The sequence below is a fragment of the Oncorhynchus kisutch genome, linkage group LG16, assembly GCF_002021735.2.
Source record: "Oncorhynchus kisutch isolate 150728-3 linkage group LG16, Okis_V2, whole genome shotgun sequence".
Taxonomy (NCBI): Eukaryota; Metazoa; Chordata; class Actinopteri; order Salmoniformes; family Salmonidae; genus Oncorhynchus; species Oncorhynchus kisutch.
Window position 1 is genome coordinate 37048571 of NC_034189.2, and position 7167 is coordinate 37055737.

Below are 7167 nucleotides of genomic sequence, written 5' to 3' on the forward strand. Positions count from 1 at the left end.
CTGGTCAGATGAAACCAAAATGGAACTTTTTGGCAACAATGCAAAACGTTATGTTTGGCGTAAAAGCAACACAGCTCATCACCCTGAACACACCATCCCCACTGTCAAACATGGTGGTGGCAGCATCATGGTTTGGGCCTGCTTTTCTTCAGCAGGGACAGGGAAGATGGTTCAAATTGATGGGAAGATGGATGGAGCCAAATACAGGACCATTCTGGAAGAAAACCTGATGGAGTCTGCAAAAGACCTGAGACTGGGACGGAGATTTGTCTTCCAACAAGACAAAGATCCAAAACATAAAGCAAAATCTACAATGGAATGGTTCAAAAATAAACATATCCAGGTGTTAGAATGGCCAAGTCAAAGTCCAGACCTGAAACCAATCGAGAATCTGTGGAAAGAACTGAAAACTGCTGTTCACAAATGCTCTCCATCCAACCTCACTGAGCTCGAGCTGTTTTGCAAGGAGGAATGGGAAAAAATTTCAGTCTCTCGATGTGCAAAACTGATAGAGACATACCCCAAGCGACTTACAGCTGTAATCGCAGCAAAAGGTGGCGCTACAAAGTATTAACTTAAGGGGGCTGAATAATTTTGCAAGCCCAATTTTTCTGTTTTTTATTTGTTAAAAAAGTTTGAAATATCCAATAAATGTCGTTCCACTTCATGATTGTGTCCCACTTGTTGTTGATTCTTCACAAAAAAATACAGTTTTATATCTTTATGTTTGAAGCCTGAAATGTGGCAAAAGGTCGCAAAGTTCAAGGGGGCCGAATACTTTCGCAAGGCACTGTATTGGACATTGAGGCTTTGAAGCCACATTGGCACTCCCCAGTAGGCACAGTCCTCCATAGGAATGAATGGAATTCTACAGTATTTCAATTAAATGTTAAAGACTAAATTACTTATTTACCACTTAGTATTTGTTGTGGGGACAGTAAAATTAGTACCCCCCCCCCCATGTTATTTTTGTATTATGTTTAGTTTAAAAGTATGCATTAACGTAAAGACTTTAAACTCAGGATTCTGTAAAAGCCTACCCCAATCAGGATATGCGTTCACTTTTAGCTTCCTGTGCCAACCAGAAGTGCCTGAAATTGGGGTCATAGGGGCTGTTTCAAAGGGTTATAAAGGTCAGATGTTTCCAAAACTTCGTATCTGTGATTAGGCAACCCTCAAACTGTAAATCAGTAATTTCTCCCAACAGATGTCAATGAAAAAAACTCTCTCTCTCTCTCACACACACACACACACACACACACACACACACACACACACACACACACACACAGCAAGGATGGAGTGGCACAGTGTGGAGCTTAAAGACACACAGAGCCTGCAATGGCATTACCATAATCTCTAGGCTGTGCCGAGTTCAACGAGATGCCCCGCTTGAACGTAGCTCGCTCGGTCTGAGCGCAGCGACCGTGAAAAAAGGTAGGCCCATAATGAGGCCTGGACCTAAATTTCAAGTGCTTTTGGGTGACAGCGAAAGAACCGTTAGGGTTAGAAGCACAATTCGACCTCAGGAAAGTTCCCGAGGTCCTCCCGATCTGTGCAAGCCTAACCTTGACCGTGTGGCATTAACCCTTAACAGTGAAAACAGGTTTTTTTCATCGTTTACAATGACATCTCTCCCCATTGGAATACATTGCCTGTTCCCCTAAATTCAACCTGAAGCCTATGTGGGTTATGAATGCCTTATGAACCTGTTTTCGATGACAATTCATCAGGCCATTATGAGATCAACCTGTGTTGATTCTAAGCTTCCTGGAGCAACCAGAAGTGGTTAAATTCACCCTAAAGGTCTTTTGATGTACCAAACCTGCAGTTTGTGAAAATCACTGCATTCAACCCTGTGTAAATCAGTCAATTCTTAAGGTGTCTGAATAGAATAATTGTGAAAAAAAGGAAAGTAGTCATTTATAAATACAAGATTTTTGCACTGTGGCTTCAATACAGCACCCCCCATTTTGAGTCAAAACTCAAATATGCAAACGCCTGTGGTGAGTTTCAGGTCTAACATATGGCGTGAATTTCCTCTGCGGAAGTCTGTCTGTCTGACAGGGGTTCAAGTGTAGTTGCACTGCCTGAGCTAAAAAAGACAAAGCCTTGTTCTTTTTTTATCTAAAATAGATCTCAAGGTGTTGAACATGGGAAAGCTAAGACCCTCTTGTTTAAAATGAATGATTTCTAGTTGGTTCGAAGCACTAGGAGGGTGTCAATGTGAACGAATGGTGAACTATCTTGGTCAGTGCTGTGTTACAGTACTGACATGAACACTTGGTAAGCAGAGCCTCTTTAAAACGAGACATGCAACTCTGCAAACATTCCTCACTAGAACCTTGGCGTTCCAGCCTTTGCCCTTAGGTCTGATGTGGACGATTTCGGATTCAAACCCCACTTATGTAAACCCAGTTACATAAGGCTTACAGACATGGAATCTGAGAATGGCATGAACTATGTAAAAATAACTTCATAGCTCAAACAATGAGTTGAAGGGGAAGGATGCAGTGGGGAAGAAGGATGCAGTGGGGAAAGGTGCAACCAGAAGTCCAGTGATGATGATATAATTCATTGAGGTCATCACTATTTAGTCACCAAAAATGTAAAACATTCAACCTTGAATAACTTTAATACGCAAATAAATATCAGATGTCTTTATCAAAAAGTATAAAGAGCATTGTTTATTTTGAACAAAACATATTACAACTCTGACAGGAAGTGCGTCAGAAACTAGTGTAAATTCATGCAGTGTCTTTTCTTGTCCTTGATGCAAGATCTTTCTCCTAGGGATAGTGTAAACAAAATAGTATAAACACAAAAGAAACATTACTTTGCAATTAAAGTTCATGAAAAATCAATTAATCCAAAGGAATGAGGGCAATGCAGTACAGATGTTTCCCCTGCCCCCACAGACACACACACACACTCTTACCACTGTGCCTCCCTCATAAAAATATTTGGGATTTAATTGGTTTCAATTGAAATATTAAAGGTCCTGGGAAATAATCTAAAAACACTGGCACAGAAGCATACTAAGCTATGAGACACAATGTGATTGCTGTGTCTGTGTCCTAGTTACTATACTCAGTTGGTCTGCAGCAATCCCTGAGTTGGTCTGCAGCAATCTGCAGCATCACCAATTACATCAGACAACACGGACCATCTACCATCCTGGAGGCTCACTGGCATTGAGAATACTACACCAGCTGGGAGGTTGTAATGTCCTGCAGAGAGGCCAAGAAAAGACAGATATCAGGGCCTTTATTCATAAAGTGTCTTAGAGAAGGAGTGCCGATCTAGGATCAGTTTAACCTTTTAGATCATAATAAATTAACAGAGGGCGGGACCTGATCCTAAATTACTTACTTTCTTGTGTTCTTATTTATTGTATGTTTTTGTTATACCTTGTTATTTTTAGTATTACGTTTGTTGTTGATTACTGCATTGTTGGGTTAAGAGTTTGCAAAAAAGGCATTTCACTCTACTTGTGCTTGTGACATTGAAACCTATCCTGAAACACATGATATAAAATGCTGATACAATATATACAATTACTACATACCCTTGTCCCAGATCTTTAGGTGCTGCAATAGCCAAATCCTATGGCTGTTGTCAATACTAATGTTACAGCACAAACAGATCTAGGATCAGGCGTAATGATGCAGTCTTTCTATAGCTAAGTCATGTCAATGACTAAAGGCGTTGGCACGTCTGCACAAACAGATCTGGGACCAGACTAGTATTATTCCCTCCTACCTGCAGCTGTCACTATGTTGACTTTTAACCCTACCTGTGCTGAGTATGCCAAAGGAGAGGACCTCCTTAGCAGAAGAGTTGCAGTTCCAGGCCTTTAGAACTGCAATCATCCTATTAGTGGCTGATATGGCTGTAGCCCTCTGGGACTTGGAGGCTACTGTGGCACGTTGGGAACTGACCAAATTCAGGAAGTCAGACTGTAGCCATTTCCTTTTGAGAAAAAAAAGGTATTCAACATTTGGGTGTACTATGTGTGTGTTAGAACTAGAGCACTGATGACACATATGATCAAAACTTAGTGCAGTGGTATTTTTATCATAGTTGAATATAGGTATGAAATAGCACAGGTGAAGACAGCTTGTCTGTCGAAATGTTGGACATACAATTTTTTCATCTGAGCTCCTAGAGTGTGCAGCTCTCCTTTTTTTTATTTTTTTTATGAAATAGCACAGGAACCGTAGCTTCGTCCCAGATCTGACGGTGCTGTCTTGCCAAATCCTAAGGACATTTTGTCATGACAACGACCATAGGAGTTGGCTATACAGCACAAACAGACTAGAGGAACAGTACAGACTCATTGATAAACAATTTGGCAATAACCTATTGGCAAACAGTTAAGTTACCTGTCATATATAATCTCTAGGACTGGTTGAGAAAAATCTGATGGTCCCCAGATGGCCCCTTTGTATTGGAAAACCTTCGCCCTCTGTAGGTCAACATGGGAACTGCCGCTGATGTTGCCTCAACCGATGACATCTGTCACATCTGACAGAAATGATAAAGAAGAATCACATGAATGTTTGAGTTTTTTTTTCTTCTCCAATTTAAGGTGAATATGTTCATCCATTTTATAGATACAAATGTAATGGTAATGAAAAAATGAAGGAAAAAAAGTTGATTTGAGAAAGGTTTCATTTGGAATGACTGGGATATGTTGTTGTCGTCTACTTTAGCTGAATGCACTGATTAAGTATGAGAGCAAAATGTATGTAAGTGTATAATTTTGATTTGTTACCTGCAGTCTTCACAGACAGCTTCTGTGCAATGTGCCTCGTACTCCAGTTGAGTTGCCATGCCCACAAAGCGCCCGCTGTCAACCGAGGGAGCATTCTCTAGCAAAAGGGAGCACTTCAGGTTAACCAAGGAGTTCCCAGCCACAATCACCGCCACGTTCATGTGCGCCCTTTCGTCGTTGAGGTGCCCATACGGTTGGTAACGCTCCGACACCTTTCTCACCTTAAAAATAATATGTTCATTTAGCAGACACTTTTATCTAAAGCAACTTAAAGAACTGTCAACACTGAAAGAACTGGACATATGTTCAGTGTATGTGGAGTGGATGATACAAGAATCCAACCCACAACCCTGGTGCTTTCACCGTGCTCTAACTAACCCACGAGCCATTCAAACTACAAACCTTGCTTTCTTCCTCGTCCTCCACCCTCTCTGTCCTCAGGCCAACTATCAGGGTAGCCTAGTGGTTACTTCCTGAATTGACTCAATTAAAATGTAATTGATCCCAGCCCTGCCTCACATTGAGACGCAGCTAGCTTCCCTACGTACCTGCTGATCCGTATGTGCAGTGGCTTGATGAGGCTCTGATGGTACACCTCCTCCTTCATGCACAGCTCCTGTGTCAGCAGGTTCTCTGTTGCAATCTTCATCATCAGTTGAACCTGTCGCTGGCTGGAGCGAGGGAACCTGACAGACCAGCTGAGGCAGGGGAGCCTGGCAATCCGGCTGAAGCATGAGAGCCTGACGAGCCGGCGGAGGCAGGGGAGCCTGGCAATCTGTCTAAAGCATGAGAGCCTGTACGGCTCCCGGACCCGACGTCATTCCCACCCAAAAAATAAATTGTAAAAAAATGAATAAACACTCCCTGATGCTTCACTAGGTGAGGCGTCATTCTATAACGATGTGCTCTGAAAGTCTGGAAGCAAGTTCAGGGAGTGAGTGTTTTAATAAAATAAACAGAACAGAACATAATACAAAACAAGAAACACAAACAGCACACAAACAAGAAACAGAAACAATGACGCCTGGAGAAGGAACCAAAGGGAGTGACATATATAGGGAAGGTAATCAGGGAAGTGATGGAGTCCATGTAAGTCTGATGACGCGATGGTGACAGGTGTGCGCAATAACAAGCAGCCTGGTGACCTAGAGGCCGGAGAGGGAGCACACCTGACAGTGGGGTTGAATGTTTGATGATTAAGGGCTCATGGTGTAATTGTAACAACATACAAGAGCTCAAGTCCTTTTGTTCACCTGACCTAGAATTGCTCACAATCAAATGCCAACCGTATTATCTCCGAAGAGAACTCTCCTCACTTTTCGTCACCGCTGTGTATATCCCCCCGCAAGCTGATACCAAGACGGCCATCAAGGAACTTCACTGGACTTTATGCAAACTGGAAACCATATCTTGAGGCTGCATTTATTGTAGCTGGGGATTTTAACAAAACTAATCCAACAACAAGGATAGAACTACATTCTATCAGCATATCGATTGCAGTGCACGACTGAGTAACACACTCGACCACTGCTACTCTAACTTCTGCAATGCATACAAGGCCCTCCCCCACCCTCCTTTGGCAAATCTGACCATGACTCCATCTTGTTGCTCCCCTTCTATAGGCAGAAACCAAAACAGGAAACGCCTGTGCTTAGGTCTATCCAAATCTGGTCTGAACAATTGGATTCCATGCTTCAATATTGCTTTGATCACGTGGACTGGGATATGTTTCCGGGTATCCTCAGACAATAACATTGACGTATACACTGATTCGGTGAGCGAGTTTATAAGGAAGTGTATAGGAGATGTTGTAACCACTGTGACTATTAAAACCTTTCCTAACCAGAAACCGTGGATTGATGACAGCATTCGCGCAAACTGAAAGCACGTACTACCTCATTTAATCATGGCAAGGCGACTGGAAACATGGCTGAATACAAACAGTGTTGTTATTCCCTCCGTAAGGCAATCAAAAAAGCAAAGCGTCAGTATAGAGACAAAGTGGAGTCGCAATTCAACAGCTCAAACACAAGACATGTGGCAGGGTCTGCAGACAATTACGGATTACAAAAAGAAAACCAGCCCCGTTGCGGACATCGACATCTTCCTCCCAGACAAATTAAACAACTTTGTTGCGCACTTTGAGGACAATACAGTGCCACCAACATGGCCCGCTACCAAAGACTGTGGGCTCTCCTTCTCAGTGGCCGACTTGAGTAAAACATTTAAACGTGTTAACTCTCGCAGGGCTGCCGGTCCAGGGGGCATCCCTAGCCGCATCCTCAGAGCATGCGCAGACCAGCTGGCTGGTGTGTTTATGGACATATTCAATCAATACTTATCCCAGGCTGCTGTTCCCACATGCTTTAAGAGGGCCACCATTGTTCCAA

General features: G+C 42.7%; 1 long non-coding RNA gene across 1 annotated transcript; it reads right to left on the reverse strand.

Moving 5' to 3' along the window:
- Nucleotides 1-2644: 2644 nt before the first annotated feature.
- Nucleotides 2645-5803, reverse strand: LOC109906667 (uncharacterized). The gene is made up of 5 exons (XR_002257439.2): nt 5326-5803; nt 4778-4998; nt 4386-4527; nt 3797-3972; nt 2645-3230 (listed from the first exon to the last, which is right to left on the reverse strand). It is a non-coding gene; the product is annotated as an uncharacterized LOC109906667 (long non-coding RNA).
- Nucleotides 5804-7167: the final 1364 nt, after the last annotated feature.